The sequence below is a fragment of the Eumetopias jubatus genome, unplaced genomic scaffold (genome assembly GCF_037043125.1).
Source record: "Eumetopias jubatus isolate StellerSeaLion01/CBP00866 unplaced genomic scaffold, mEumJub1_p1.0 scaffold_10, whole genome shotgun sequence".
In the NCBI taxonomy this organism is placed as follows: domain Eukaryota; kingdom Metazoa; phylum Chordata; class Mammalia; order Carnivora; family Otariidae; genus Eumetopias; species Eumetopias jubatus.
This window is the reverse complement of record NW_028274816.1, coordinates 45049019-45063871: the sequence shown is the minus strand read 5'-3', so window position 1 is coordinate 45063871 and position 14853 is coordinate 45049019.

Below are 14853 nucleotides of genomic sequence, written 5' to 3'. Positions count from 1 at the left end.
AGTTAGCAAGTGTTTGTATGGTCAGGGAGGGCTGCTGGTGGTGGTGGCAGTCCAGACTGGAGGGAAGGTGGGTGGTGGCCAGGGGACGGGTAGCGTGTCCTGCTGATGAGCCAGACATGGGGCAGATGGAAAGGCAGCTGAAAAGCTGGGGGATAGTTCTGTCCACCTGCATGTTCTGGAAACAGGCCTTTAGTTATAAGCTGGAAAAGGACACAGAAGGAATTTCTGCTTAGGCGGGCTGCCTTTTTTGCAGGCAGCTTCCACCCTGAGCCTGGAGCATAAGCTGTGAGTGTCTCGGGAGATGATTGACATGGGGGGTGTAGCACACTTCATTGGAGATCCAGCGGTGTGGACGGTGAGGGAGTGACTCTGAACCTCTCAGTAAGCATCACCCACCAGGACTGGGAAGGGCCAAGAATGCAGCTGAAGAGCCTTCTTTACATGAAGATGTAAACAATTGACAGAATGTTATGGGCTGAACAGAAATGTCAGGGTATTAAAGTGGGTGTCTGAGAAAACAGCAAGTTGCAATCTGAAATGATGAATAAGCCACTGACAGTTGTCCCAGAATGTGTGATAGCATGTGTGAGCGGAGAGGAGGCGGTACGGCACTCTGGGTGGCAGTGGTGGGCATGGCACCCAGCCAGGTCCTCCTGCAGCCAGAGATGGAGCCGAGATGCTGGCCCATGGTGCCCTGGTGCAGTCATCACCTTTCCAATCATGTATGGAGGTCTGCCTTCCCAGCTGGAATGGGAATTCCATCAGGGCAGTGAGCCAGGTGGCCCCGAGATTCCTGCTCCCTGGTGCATGTGCCCTGTATAACCCTTGCCTGCGAACATAGGGGAGATGTGTGAATATGATGTGGTGTGCATGGCAGAGGTGAAGGGATTTTGCAGATACAATGAAGATCCCACAGGTGTTGGTTTTGAGTTAATCAAAAGGGAGACGATCCTGGGTGGGCCTGACCCAATCAGGTGAACCCTTTAAAAGAGGGTCTAGCAGTCAAGGACTTGAAGCAGCAGAGATGCTCTCCTGTTGGTCTTGAAGAAGCAAGCTGCTGTGTTGTGGCAGGGGACCGTGGGGGCCTCTAGGAGCTGAGGGCCTCATTCCTACAACCACAGGGAATTAGCTCATGCCCAGTGAGCTTAGAAAAGGATGGTGGGCCTCAGTTGAGATCATAACCCTGGCCAACATCTTGATTGCAGTCCAGTGAGACCCTCCACAGAAGACTCAACTGAGCGGTGCCCAGACTCCTGTCCCAGAGAAACTTTGAGCTAATAAATGGGTGCTTTAATTGTTAAGTTTGTGTTAATGTGTATGAAGCAATAGACTACACAGGCAGGGACTACTATGACCGCCTTGTTCATTGCCATGTCCTTGTACCAGGCAGATGGCCTGGTCCATCGTAGATATTCAATACATGTTTGTTTGATGAATAAGTGAATGGAGAGATGTTGGATAGATGGGAAGTTGTGTGTGCTCTCATAAGCCATGGGGGTTTGTGTGTATACCTTAATGATCCACGGGGTTCTAGCTGCCTGTGAGCTCAGCAGGAGGCTCACTGCAGTGGGATTCCTAACAGAGACCAATATGGCCTGAGGTTGCATTTGCGTGGGTCCCAGGTGAGGAAGGTTAACCTCTTCTGTCGGCGTTGGAGTAAATGTGCGTGCACTGGTGCATAAATTGTGTGTGCTGTGATTTACAACCCTGGGCTAATCTGAGAGTATTGTGAGAGGTGCACCAGACTGGCTTAGGGCTTGGAGATTTCATCTCAAGGTGTGGCGAAGGGGACCCAAGGTTGGGAGACCTGGGGGTGGGTGCATGAAATGGTGGCACTGGGCTTGATCGGTAAAGCAGGCCTGCTGGTAGGAATCTTGTATATGGGAAGAGCTTACCAAGCCTGACTCTGCCAGGAGGTGTTTAAAATCTTCTAATGACTTCCCAGTGCCTTGGAATAAAGTCCACTCCTTCCACATATCTGTCAGGCCTGACATGCTCCCACCTGGCCTTTGGTTCTAGCCTCATTTTCTCCCACTAGCCCCTTCCCCCACCCCGCTCTGGCCATACTGGCCTTTCTCACTGTCCCCCAACATGCCAGGTCCCTCCCTGCCTGGCTGTCCCCTCTGCCTGGATGCTGCCCTCTGGCTTTTTTCTGGGGTGGCTCCTTGCTCCTCACCTCCCCAGAGAGGCCTTCTTAGACCCATGTCTGAAGACATTCTTGCCCACTTGTGCACTCACCATGGGTCACTTTTTATCATATCAACTGTTTTGTGTCCTGCATGACAGTTATCCCTGGCTGAAATGATCTGGTTTGCTCCGTATGTATTTGCTTCTCGGCTCTGTCACCTGCTAAGAACAGGAACTGTGAGCCTGTCTTGCCCACTGCAGAACTCCAGCAACTTGGCACAGCTTGCTTGGTGCCCTGTCGGCGCTCAAATCGCTCTGTGGAATGAAGGGTTTTGCCTTTTGTCTTCATTTCTCTGCATCTAAACAGCTTGGATTGTCCTCGATGACCTCAAAGAGAGAACTCTTCCGTGGACACATTTTCAAAATGTGGACTGTGGACGGGGCACCTGGGTGGCTCAGTCAGTTGAGCATCTGACTCTTGATTTCGGTTCAGGTCATGATCTCAGGGTCATGAGATCCAGCCCCATGTCGGGCTCCGCATTGAGTGTGGAGCTTGCTTGGGATTCCCTCTCTCCCTCTCCCTGTGCACCATCCCCCCACCCCTACCCCCCTGCCCCCTGCTGCTTTCTCAAAAAAAAAAAAAAAGTGGACTGTGGCCATCATTTTAGAGAAGAAGACTGAATGAAGTCTGCTCATTTAGCAGCAGGGCAGGGGGTAACGGAGTTGAATATTCCCCAAGGCACTGGGTAGCAGTCCCCATGCCCCTGAGCTGCAGTGAGTCCACAGCTCTTAGGGAGGCCTTGGAGAAACCAGCATGAATTCCTTCTGGTGGTCACCCTCCTATGAAATGATCTCAGATTCTCAGAGAGCTAAACAAGTTTTCCAGCAGTATTTAATTCTCTAATGTTACAGGACAACCAATGGTTTGGATAGTTATGTGGAGTTTATTACACAGAAATTTAATTGAACAAAAAGAAAATCTTTCTTCCTGACCTCTGGGGACTTGTGGTATAACAGGGTGACGTGGGACAAGTGATAAAATGTTACAAAATCCTTGTGATTGAAAACACTAAGGATTGCACCTGTTGCTAATCCTCTCAGTCACTCACTGGATCAAGAGTCCTCAATGGACAGCCATACCAGTTTTATGCCAATATTCTCCGATAGTCCCAGGGAAGTCAACATTTTACATTGAGTAAAGTACACAAGTGATGCTTGGTATTTTTTGGTGACCAGAGATACATTCCGAAGGAAACAGAATAACTCTGGCTATGTCAAGGAGGAAGAGATTTAATACAGGTGATGCGGTGCTTCTAAAACCTGAAAGGCTGGCAGAAAGACGGTCAGGGAATGGAACTGGTTGCCGGAGAGTCGAGGCTTTGCTAGGTACCATGGACAGTGCCTCCTGGTGCCTCCAGTGCACAGCCGGGGGCACTTTGCACGCTGCTGGGGATGCACCTGCCCACTCCTATCAGATGAGCAGTGATAAGCCTTCTGCCTTCTAAATACTGGGCAAGTTTTTGTCATTGGCAGCATCCAGGAGGTTCCAGAAAATGTAGTTTCTAGCCTGTGTGATACAGAGGAGAGCAAAGGAGTGGGGATAATGGTGCTGTGTTGCCAACGGACAGCACAGGGTCCAGGGAGCCACAGGAACTCTGTAACGCCCTTGTGTGTGTTTTGTCACAGAGAATGCTGTTAATGCCAATCATCTTTAGGCTCACAGATGATAAAGTACCCATAATTTCTCTGGTCTCATAACCATGGGAAAAAGATGCCAGGGAAACCCATGTCAAGTCCGCTGAAACATCGAGGAGCTCAAGAGGGCACATGATTCCTTGTAAGCGTTAGATCAGATCTCCTGGCTTCAGTCTTACCCAGTTTCCTTGGTGCCATAGAGCCTCCCCGGTCACAACAGGAGGAGCAAATGGAGCAGCCACAGAAAGAGAGAAGAGGTGGTGGAGCTGAGAAACATGTCCACATGGAGACTGTCAGCACAGTGGGCAGTGGCCATGTGGGCTTATACGGCAATCGGGGAGATCCAGAGAAAGTGATTCTCAAAGGAATCTTGGGACAACCCTGTGAAGTTTCAGAGGGGGGTGTGTGTGTGTGCACGTACCTGTGTGCATGAACCTGTGTGCACATTTTAAGCAAAGTAACGTGCAGAGTGAAATAAAGAGAGTTTTTTATCCTGGTGGCCAAGCCCTGTCCTCCAGCCAGCAAAGAGACCTGTTCCTGCAAATCAGCCTCTTTTGCATGTTCGCTCCTGATTGGGGGTCTGCCTGCCTCCTGAGAACCCGCGGGTTGGCGTGGATGGATGTCCAGGAGGAATACGATGTTCTAGCTGAGTCCACGCCACACAGCACCGGCTTCTGCAGAGCACAGGGCCCTGACCTAACAAAGCCCTCAGGGAGGGCTTGAAATACCTCGAATCTGAGTTCAGATTGGCTCAAATATGGCAGCTGGCTTTCTCCTTGCCCAGACACGCAAGCTTGAGTTTCTGCTTTCAGTTCAGGGGCTGGCGCCAGGTGAGGGGCAGGGAAGCTGTGTGTGCTGCCCAGACCATGGGGGCAGGGGCAGCTCACGGGGAAAGGCTGAAGTGGGGAGCAAAGCAAACCCAGAGGGCCTTCCCATGGGGTCTAGAAGGGACTTCCAGGATCTCTTCCATTGAGCTACCTTTTTCTCCAGAACAAAGTTGCAGTTACTGAGCACAGGGTTGTGTGTAGGCAGAGAAGAGAATCTTTGTGCCCGAGGGTCAAAGCCATGTCCCAGGTTTTGGGGACCCTTGCATGTGAATTTGACTTTGGGATGTAAAAGGTGGTCAGACCAACTGACCAATCCGCCATGGCCCTGTTACCCTGGGGTCCTCCCCCTGGGGGTACAGCCCACTCCAGGGAAAAGGGAAGCTTGAAGGCAGAGTCCATGGCACCTACTGTCATTGAGAACTTTATCATCTTGTGACTTGTTTTTTTTAAAGTCATGCAGAGTTTGCATTCTATTTATTAATATCTGTGTCTGCTTGAATGTGAAAGAGAATGTTTGAGCATGACTACATCATACAAAGTGAACCCCTCTCACTCTGTGGCTTTGTCCTGTGCCTCTGTCCCAGCTCCATGCATGTCCGCATCCCCATGGGGACAAGTTCTGTTGTCTGAGAGACTCCGCTGAGAGGGACCTGACCCTGCCTGCCTCCCTCCCTCCACCAGGATTCCCAGCAGCTTGGCACCAAGGCTTGGACTTGGTGATTTTGCAGGGGAACAGTTGTATTCATCAGGGTTCCCCGGAGATACAGAGCCGGCAGGACCTGTAGACCCAGGAGGACAGATTAGATGAGACCCACCTGCGCTAGGGCGTGCCATCTGCTTTACTCAGTCTCTTGATGTAAATGCTAAGCTCATCCCCAAACACTCTCTCCCAGACACACCCAGAATAATGTTTGACCAAATATCTGGGCACTCTGAGGCCCAGTCAGGTTGGCAAAGATTAACCATCCCAGGTGTGTTTTGGGCAGGAATTGGAGATGTCAAGCGTTTGCTCTGGATGGCCATTGGGTTTTCTTTTAGTGAGACACCAGAGTCTCAGCCTCTCAGCTGTATGCGTAGGTGGTGAGGTGTCATTAAGTAAGATATATTCTAAAGCACCCCCCTGGCCAGACCCACAGCAGCTCTGGGAGCTGGGACGTTGCTGTACCAGCTGGGCCTGGTCCATGCAAGGCCAAGAACCGGGTTCGGGGGCCCCGTCTGAGAGTTGGACTCAAGTAGGCAAGTACCTGAGTCATGGCGCCATGAACAAAACCTAATCAAATGGGTTCTTTCTTTCTTTTTCTCCTTCTTCCCAGCAAGAGGAGAAGATGTTTCTTTCAACCTCGACTGATAAGTTTTCAGCCACACACAGAGCTGGGTTTTCAATTGCTCCTCCACTCCATATAGCAGCTGGTTGGGAAATAAAAAACTCTTCCATTTAGATAAATAAACAACAAAAAAGTCAGAAAATTAATAACCAGAAAGATACACTCATTTTATTACCCTGTTTCTGAAACAAAACAAGGCACAGGCTCTGTACAAACCAGGCCTATGCGGTAGAATGTGGACGAGCCCTGCTAGGGCGACCTGGGTGGTCCCCCAGCAGGTGTGGCAGGGCCGAGGCTGATTGCTGGGGATGGGGAGGGGACCCCCACCTCAGCAGCTCCCCCTGAGGGCTCAGTGTCAGCTGGCCGGGTGGGGTGCCGGTCTGTGAAATGGGCTGGGCCAGGGCTCCCTGCCCACGGAGCCAGCCTTCCTCATTCTACCCCAGGACTGTTTTCCCCTCACATGCAGTCCCTCTGAGGCCGATCTTGCTCAGAGGGCTGCTGAGGCTCTTAGCTCCCGCACACCAGCCACCTTTCCCACCGCTGTGTCTGGCACCGTTTCCCAGGCCCATCTCATGCCCGGGGTGCATCATGGAAGTTCATGAAGGCTTTCTAGGTACCAGGGTCTGTGAGCAGCAGTTTACACGTATTGGCTCATTTAAACCTCATGGCAACTCCGGCAGGTGGGTGCTGGTATGATTATCCTCGTTTTACGGATGAGGACGGGGGGCCCAGAGGGAGCCCAGTGGAGCAGATCTCCAAGCCCAAGTATCAGGCTCTGGTTAGAAGATGCCAGCTACTGGGTCAGGGACAGAGGCCTCAGACAAATTTAAATAATAATAATAATAATGATAATAAATTTGTAATGAGGGAAATTTCAAAAGGATTAAAAACACAGGTATATTTGGGGTGCCTGGGTGGCTCAGTCAGTTAAGCATCTGACTCTTGATTTCGGCTCAGGTCATGATCTCAGGGTTGTGAGACTGAGCTCCGCGTTGGGCTCCATGCGGGGTGTGGAGCCTGCTTGAGATTCTCTCTCCCTCCACCCCTCCTCCCTTATAAAAACAAAGACAAAAACAAAAACAAAAAACCCCACTGAGGTATATTTGATATGATTGCCTTTAAAAATATGGACACTTTTGGGACACCTGGGTGGCTTAGTCTGTTAAGTGTCTGCCTTCAGCTCAGGTCATGGTCCCAGGGTCCTGGGATCGAGCCCTGCACAGGGCTCCCTGCTTGTTCTCTCTCTCTCTCTCTCTCTCTCTGACAGATAGATAAATAAAATCTTAAAAAAAAAAAAACCATACGGACACTTTTAATGCACAAAATTGTCATGCACAGTAATGGTGCCACTCACAGAATAGTGACTAGATTTATGGGGATAATGTGCTTTGTGGGGCCCTCATTTCCAGGATGAGGTCCAGGGATGCCCCGTTAGCAGTTGCTTGATGAAGGCCTTTACCTTCCAGGGTTGTTATGTGCTTCTGGGACTGTACCTCTTGCTGGGGAGTAGCAGAGAAACTCCCCATTCCTGCCACCGGCCCTGCTCATCCCAAGCTGCAGACATGCAGAAACTACGTCCACACCCCGAACACACCACTGCCCTCCCCTGCCCCCACACCTTTCCCACATGGACCTCTCTCCACTGCATGATTCCTTCTTTTCTCTCCGCAGAGGTGATCCTTAGTGTCTCGTGAGGTCTTACCGAGTCCTGCTGGAATCCTAGCCCCTTCCCCGACTCTGCCCCAGGGTGCCACTCCCAGGTGATGTTTTTCTCCAGGGACCTGTGATTTCCCAGAGGGCAGGGGCGTGCACATGCATGTCTGTGCTCCCGATGGTGCTCAGCAAAGGGTCCTGCGCATGTCGATGGCCTCGGTGCCTGCGCGGGTGGGAGCCCTGGAAGCAGTCCGGCGGGGATGTGTCCTTCTGCACCAGCCCCTGACCCTGGGTGAGGGCTCTGGGGGTAAGGTGTGCGGCTGTCATCAGAGTTGAGGTTGAGGGATGCACGCACCAACTGCAGATACGAGAGTTCCTTAATGCTTGTGAGGAGGAGAAACCCGAACCACGGGGTTCAGAGCAAGGAGGTCTGGTCTGAGGGGGACGGAAGGCTGGAAGAGGCCTCAGAGTGGGACTTTGGAGGACAGGCCTCTGGGCGTCCCTGGCCTGGGCCGGTCAGCAGGTGTTACTCGCTATACAGCAAGGCAGCTTGGCCTCTCCTTTGGGCAAAGGCGCAGGAGAGCACGGGTCCCCTTGCTTGTGCCGTAGCAGGTGGGGCGACGCTCCTGTTTGGGCACAGGTGGGCCTGCATGGTGTGGCCACACCAGGCTCTGCAGAAAGCCTGGGATGGCTGTGAGTGGAAATGGGGCCTGAGGCACCAGAGGCTCCCGAGGCAGAGATGGCGAGGGCGCTGAGGGCTGGGGCCACACAGCCCTGGCCGGCTCTGCGGGATGGCCCCAGGACTTTTGGCCTGAGCCATGGGAGGGCTGGATTGTTCTTAACAGAGGTGAGGGAGACTGTGGGAGAAGCAGTGTGGCGGTGGGGGTAGGAACGAAACTCTAGAGAGGCGCGTGTTAAATGCCCACTGCTTTGGAGATAAGAATCTGGAGTCTAGAGCAAGGGTAGGGGCCGTCAGCAGTAGGTTGACTCTGCCCTGCAAAGAAAGGTTTATTATTTGTGTTCTGCAGATGAGGAATGCCAGTCCCACAGAGGCGGAGTTACTCCCCATTGGGAAGGGTCTTACAGCCTCCTGAGCAGAGATGTCGGGATTCAGCCTGGGGTCTGTGTGACCCCTAACTCGGTTCTCTTAACCGCGGAGCCACCCGCACATGCATGTAGCCTTACTCGCTGTTTGTGACCGGCCAAGCACTCCCCACCCCAGACCTCAGTGTCTGTTTACTGATTTTGCTGTCTTGAGGAGCTCCCTAGAAAGGGTAAGAACAAATTGTTGATATGTCGGCCTTATGTCTTTCATTGCCTATGGCAGTGGTTCTCAAAGTGTGGCCCCAGAAGCAGGGGCAGCCCCTGGGACCTTCAGGGCATGAGAATTCGTGGGCTTCCCTCCAAACCTGTTGAATGAGAAACTCTGGGGCTGGGGCTTTAATGAGCCCTCCAGGCGAGAATTTGGGAACCAGCAGCCCAGGAGAAGTCAAGCATACCCCTCGGCACTCCCTGTCCTGCCCTCTCCTGCCCAGCCCCAGTGGCTCTGGGCTTGGGCAAGGGTGGTGGGGAGAGCCTTGATCAGCTGGGGACTTTGCAACAGGGCAGCTGCAAGGGAGCGTCAATGGAGAACAGCCTGGCAAGAGGGCATGGGTCACTGTGTGTTGTGGGGTCCACAGAACCTCCACTGAGCCACTGTGGTGCTGAATTTCCTTTCCTCTGCTCAGTTGTGGGCACGGGGACTAGCTCCACAAAAAAGAGGATGCTCCCTGATGCTGCTCTCCCGTGTGATCACATAGACCACAAGTCAAGGCAACGGGGCAGGTGGGATTGTGATGATCAGAGCGGCCCCCAACCAGAAAACACAGATGCCGTGTCCCTTGGGGTGTTGTAGACACTTACTTTGAGGATGGGCGTGTCAGATTCTAGGTTCTAGAATCTCCAGGTTCTAGGGAAACAGCGAGTGAAGCCCGACGTGTAGAGGAAACACATGATTGTCTTGCTTTGGCTCTTCTCACTTCTTTTAAAAATACATTTTTTTTTTATTTTGGGATAATTGTAGAGGTAAAGAAAGGCTGCAAAGATAATACATGGCATCCCCACATGCCCCTCACCTATGTCCCCTAACATCAGCAGCTGACGTTCCCAGGGCACAGTGGTCAGAACCGAGACACCAACATTGATCTATTACCACGACTAGACTCCTAATTTCATCGGGTTTCCACCGGTTTTCCCACTAACATCCTTTTCGGTTCTAGGATCCGATCTAGGATCCCACATTAAATGTGGTCGTCATGTCTCCCTGTGACAGCTTCCGATTTCACCTGGACCATCTCGACGAATCCCCGGCCAGGTATGGAGAATGTTCTTCCTGCTTTTGCTAGAAGCCAAGAGTAGGTCTAGAAAAATTTTTCCAAAAGATGATATATTTTCATGTGGAGTTTCCTAATTTTTAAATGTTACTGGTTTATAAATGCTGTTAGTTACTACTAGTTAGACTTTGCAACAGGGCAGCTGCAAGGGAGGACATCAAGTTTATGGGAATGCTGTCTTTCTAAGGTTGGACGTGGTTGTTGGTGAAGCTCTGCAACAACTAATTAGGCACTTTTATCTTTAATTTAGAAAATTTAATTTTTAATTATTTTTATTGTTATTTTAAAATTTTAATTCCAGTATAGTTAACACACGGTGTTATATTGGTTTCAGGTGTGCAATGTAGTGAATCAACAGTGCTCATCAAGAGAAGTGCAATCCCTAATTAAGCATTTTTTAAAAAAATTTATTTATTTGAGAGAGAGCACGAGGTGGGGGAGGGGCAAAAGGAGAGAGAGAGGGAGGAGCCCACTCCTCTCCCCACTGAGGAGCCCAACAAACTCGGGGCTCCATCCCAGGACCCCGGGATCATGACCTGAGCCTAAGGCAGATGCTTAGCTGCCTGAGCCACCCCAGGGCCCCTCCCTAATTAAGCATTTTAAAAAGCATGTATGCCATACAAGTCAAACCACACGTGTCTGCAAGCCCTCTCCAGCCACGTGGCTGTGGCCCGTGTGGTTTCTTTGCTGGAGGATGTCTGCTGGCTACCCAGGACGATGGATTTGGAAAGGAAGCAACATTTTTAGGCTTTGTCTGGTTTCCCCTCACTCTCGGTGAGGCTGACCGTTTAATCACATTGTTTGATCTGCAGCCATTTTCCTGCAGAGTTCCCAGCTTTACCTGACCCTGGTGACCTTGGTCAGGAAAACTTCTGCTGAGATTCTTTTCCCCAGACGTGGACTGAGCAGGTGAATATCCACCAGGTTTATAATGAACTTCAATCCCTCTGGGCGGGAGTCTATTTGGAAAACAATCCTGTCTATGGCTGCATTAAAAGAGACTTACTTTTATTTATTTATTTTTTTAAAAGATTTTATTTATTTGAGAGAGAGAGAGCACAAGCGAGCACAAGCAGGGGGAGGGGCAGAGGGACAGGGAGAAGCAGACTCCCCGCTGAGCAAGGGAGCCCAACATGGGGCTTGATCCCAGGACCCCGGGATCATGACCTGAGCCGAAGGCAGTCGCTTAACCAACTGAGCCACCCAGGCGCCCCAAAAGAGACTTACTTTTAGATAACACCAGTGGAATGTGAGGGGCATGTTTCCACGCAGTGTCTGCTGGGGGGAGCCTGCTATCACCGGCCAGAATTTGGGGGAGGATCCCCTCAACCCCAGCCATCGCCAGCCCCTGTCACCAGGGCATTTGGGATGGCTCTTGGTGAGTCTTCACCACTGTCACTGTCACCCCCTTCTCTTTACAGATGAGGGCACTGGCCCATGACCGTGCAGCTGTATAGCCTTGGTCCTGAGATTTGCCCCCATCCGTGGAGGTTAGGACTCAGACTCCTCGCCTCTGTGCTCCACTGGGGATCTTTGTCACTGTAGCGGGAGAATGGTGAGTCCGCCTGGGCAGCTGCACGTGCGGTCCGGCAGAAGGCTGTATTTGGATGAGCACCTGGTGGAGACTTACCAGGACTTGTAGGTCATTGCCCAGAATGTTGCATGGAGACCTGCCCCAGGAAAGGGTGTGCAAGGACTCCCAGAGTCTGGATTCCCACTCTCCGCCGTCACCAGGACCAGCCAAAGTGCAGAGAAAACAGCGAGACTCAGTGTTTCCATGAAAAACCAGATTGTGAAAGGCCTCTCCACTGGCAGCTCTCCATGTTCCCCGTTGCAGCTTCTTTGGGCGAACGCTGGGGGAGAGGACTTTTTGCCCTTTGGAGCAGTCATGTGGCACACCCCAGGGGATGGGGGGTGGGGTCTGAGGCTGTTTGAAAACCCTCTGCTGCTTGAGAGCAGGAAGGCGGGTGATGCTTGATCTGGTCTGAAGCCTGAAGGTGATATTCTGTTGGTGTGCTGGGCTCCGCGTGCCTTGCAGACACTTTATAGTTGAATTCACATTTCTAGTCCTTATGGCATGCTGTAGAAATGTTACAGTTGTTTTTCCCCTTATCTACATAAACAACATAACTTTGTCAGAAAATTGAAAATGTGCACTTTGTCCCATCAGCTAAAATGGGCTGTCAGATAAGGTTTTTTTTTTTTTTTTTCCCCTTCTTCTCTTGCATCCGATGAATGATGTAAATGGTTTTTGGCTTTGGAGGGTTTTTTTTTTTTTTTTTTTTTTTTTTTTTTTTTTGCCAGGCACTCGAGTAAATGATCAGAGTAGTAACATTTTTAACCTTATCTATCATACTGAAACATTTTTTCTGCCTCCAATAAAACATGTCAGAGTCGATTAAGGACATTTTTCAATGAGGTGTAATTCACGGATTTTAGTAGCGAATCCAAGAGCACTGAAGTATTAAAAGAGGCTGTGAATACTTAATTATGGGTATGTTCCCATCCTACCTTTTGCCTGAATTCCCTTAACGCTTTCGAGCGCTGTGCTGAAAACGTGCGTTCCGTCTGATGGCTGGGTCAGACGAGCGGCAGGTAGGATGGCCGGGGATGTGTCACATCGTATCTGGTGACAGGGCCATGAAAGATATGGCGGCTCAGTACGTTTGACGGTGCTTATCTGGTACATGAGTGCACATTACTTCCCAAAGACTGGGATCGCTTTGGACAGTATCATTAAATGCCACGTCATTACCTGTTATGGAGCAGAGCTTTAGCTTCAAGGGCCCCTTGGGACACGTGCAACAGTCAGAAGAATGATGGGCAAAGATGGAGCCGGCATTAAATTTTCAATGGAAGCAGTATTGGCTTTGACTTTTCAGAAGCCTTATCTGTTAGATGGTGTTTGTCACTGGGCCGCGGAGCTGTGGATGTTCGTCAGTCGGAAGTTTCAGGCAGTTGAACGATATGGACAGGTGAAGGCTCCGTGGGGACTGGCCTGGCTCGCGGAGAGCTGGAGGGGGTAAATTGAAGGTTTATTTATCCCATTCGCTGTCAAGGTCAGCTTGCTAGAGAGCTGTCCTATGGATGCTTACAAATGCCAAAATCCTGGCAAATTGTCGGAAAGAGCCTCCAAATCACTGACCTTTGTACAGCTCCCATCAACGTGCCCGTGTGTCTGAGCCGGGTCCTTAGAGGGAGTTAAATGGTTGGTAAAATGAGGCGTATGCTCTTGCTGTAATGTCAACCAAGCTGCTATGTATTTTTTATTTTTGTGTTTTCAGCAACGAGGATGAAGTTAAAAAGATAGGACTGATGAAACAGGGGGTCGGTGTATGTGTGCAAAATAATTATGCCGGTGTGGGTTTTGGCGAGAGGGTTGGTGTGTGATTCTGCATTTGAGCATATTTCAGGCTTCGAGCCCGAGGCATTTCAGTGTCTCCATTGTTATGTTCCTCGTCGAGAAGGGGTGTTTGGAAGTTGCTCATGTCATCCCTCCTCCCCACCCAGGGCGCCTGATGTAGCCGTCGGGTCTCATGGGTCTCACGGGGCCCGCTGTTCTGAGTGATGTGCTCTCCTGCTGAGGACTTCTGGGCTGACGTTGCCATGACAGCTAATTTAAGGAGGCAGGACAGAGCCGATCATGTTGTCTTCTCTCCCTTTGGCCGACGGTGGGAATTTACTAAAGCAACATTGCCACTGTGACAGCTAACCAAATGGACAGATAATCGCCTGGGGATGGAGGAAAAGCCCCACCATGGAATATTATGCATCCACTAAAAAGAATGTGCGAGGGCTATCCCTGTTGACTTAGAGATGGATCCACAGGATCCTAAGGGAGAAGTGTATGAACACTCTGATCAGATTTTACAAAAGAATAAAACCACCCTCTGCCCACGGGGGCTAGATAAAACACAGGGTGCCTACCAAATCTGAATTTGAATTTCAGACAAACAAGAAATAATTTAAAAATAGTTTAAAAAAATGATTTGGTTGTGTGAAATTCAAATTGCATGACATGTCTGGTATTTTTATTTGCTAAATTTGGCAACTCCCGCCGCAACCCCCCCCCCAACCCCAACATGTCATATCTGTGTACACGGTGTATTTGTATGTGGTTATATAGGCATGAGTAAGAAACACACATCCAAGATCATTCAAAAGGATAATTTCCCAAGGAAGGGGCTGCTTCGGGGTTGATAGGAGAATGTGAGGTGGAAAACACAGGTGGAGGGGCAGAAGGAGAAGGGTGAGGCAAAACAGGAAGAATGTTCTAGATTTCCTGTGTCAGGGCCTGGGCTTGGAGAAGATGTGGCAGGGGGGCCCTGGCCCGATGAGCTCACCTCCCGGAAGGGAAGGCAGACAGGGAGCAGGCTGTCACCGGGCATGAGTGAGGGCTGCCGTCGGCCCCATGGGGTTCACAGGAGGGGTCTCTGCTCGGGCTGGACAGTCAGCAGTTCTCATATTGCTGGTTTGGGATAAAAAATAAAAGGTTACATCTCATCGGGCCTGCTTCCCCTCTCTGGGAATTCCTCTTGGTCTGATCTTCCTCCTTAGCCCCCATGAACCCAGCAGTGATGACGAGGGCCTCCCAGCGCATGTCCAGGGCCTGGTCGCGGGTCAGAGGGCGTCTCTGTTGGGGGGATGCCACAGCCCATCTCTCTGTGTGGAGGCCTGTGCATCCACTATTTACAAGACCGTTCAAAACTCTCCTTATTTCCAAATTCAATTAAAGAGCCGTTAATATGTCCCAGGTTTGTTGTAATGAGCCCATAACTGAAACTGACATCATTATCAATTCAAACAAAACACAAACGCTTCATCTTCTACTTCCTCAGGGAAGCCCCAACTTCC